The sequence below is a fragment of the Gavialis gangeticus genome, unplaced genomic scaffold (assembly GCF_001723915.1).
Source record: "Gavialis gangeticus isolate Ggan-Ray unplaced genomic scaffold, GavGan_comp1, whole genome shotgun sequence".
NCBI classification, from domain to species: Eukaryota; Metazoa; Chordata; order Crocodylia; family Gavialidae; genus Gavialis; species Gavialis gangeticus.
In genome coordinates this window covers 15,752,111-15,753,542 of record NW_017728994.1, presented here as the reverse complement: position 1 = coordinate 15,753,542, position 1,432 = coordinate 15,752,111, and the positions used below count along the sequence as shown (strand labels likewise).

The following is a 1,432-nucleotide window of genomic DNA, read 5'->3' as shown; positions in this document are numbered from 1 at the left end:
AGGTCCCTTCTAGCCCTAATGTCTATGAAATCTATGAAAAGACTCATTGAATTCAGTGAGGCCAAGATGTCAGCATATATCCTTAAACCTTAACACCTCTTGCTAATTGTGCAAGAACTCCCCAGATGGAAGGCTTAAGCCAGCTAAATCGGTCTGAGATGGGGGCGGACAATTATTTCGGGTGGAGAGCCACTTCCCCAGTTTCAGCAGGCTGTTGAGGGCCGCATGTGTAGCCCCGCCCCTTGACAGGTGCCCCACCTCCTGGTCACCATCTTAGGACCAATGTCCCAATGTCTTTGGTCCCAAGACATTGGGACATTGGTCCCATGTCCCAGGGCCAGCACTGGTGGGGCCCAAAGCAGTGCACAGGCTGGCAGGGGTCGGTGGAGCCAGGCTGGGCTGCACCAGCAGAGAGAGGGGGAAGCTGGCCTAGCTTCATAGAACCCCTGCCAGCTGGGACCCCATGCTCCTGCCACCCTGTTCTGGGCCCCGCTGGTACTGGCCCTGAGACACCAGTGTGGGCCCCATGCTCCCGCTGGCTCTCCGCCCACTCGCTCCCAGTACCCCCCCAGCCCCACAGTACAGGCAGGGCTGAGCGCAGAGCTCCGACCCCCCTGCTTACTGGCAGGGAAGAAGCTGGGGAAAAGCGGTCCCTCACCTGCCCCATGGCCGGTGCTCCCTGCTGCAGTTGCTTGCAGCCCATGCAAGGCTGTCCTGAGCAGGCACAGGCAGCCCCATGCAGGCTGCAAGTGGCTACAGCATGGGGCATCAGCCATGGGACGAGTGAGGGGCTGCTTTTCCCCATGCTCAGCACCAGCTTGTAACCCACCGCTGCTGCCCGCTTAGGCTCTGCGCTGGCTCCAGGCTTGCCCGTCAGGTCTGCATGCGGCGGCAGCAGCTGCAGCCCCACCACTTGCCGTGCTGGGCAGTGTTGGCTGCTGCTGCCCGCCTGGAGCTCGTGCGCTGGGCAGCCCACAGGCGTCAGTGGCTAACACTGCCCGGCACACCAAGTGGTGGGAGCCACAGCTGCTGTTGCCACATGCAGCCCCGACAGGCAAGCCCGGAGTCATGTGGGGCCCAGGCTGGTAGTGGGGCTGGGTTACAAGGTGGTGCTGAGCGTGGGGGTGGAGGCAAGCGGCCCCTCACCCATTCGTTGGCCGGTGCCCTGTGCTGCAGCCGCTCGCAACCCGCCTGGGGCTGCCTGTGCCTACTCCAGACAGCTCCATGTGGGCTGCAAGTGCCTTCAGCAGGGAGTTCCAGCCACGGGGCAGAGAAGAGCCGTTTTCCTCCATGTCGGGAAGGAGCAGGGAAGGAGCCTGGGGACAAGCTGAGCATGGAGGGGGAAAAGCGGCTCTTCCCCTGCCCCGTGGCTAGTGCTCCCTGCTGCAGGCACTTGCAGCCCGCACAGGGCTGTCTGGAGCAGGCACAGGCA

General features: G+C 62.9%; 1 protein-coding gene across 2 annotated transcripts in view; it reads right to left on the bottom strand.

Annotated features, from left to right (window-relative positions):
* Nucleotides 1–1,432, bottom strand: part of PLAC9 (placenta specific 9) — a 44,171-nt gene that overhangs the window by 7,895 nt on the left and 34,844 nt on the right. The window lies entirely within an intron of this gene.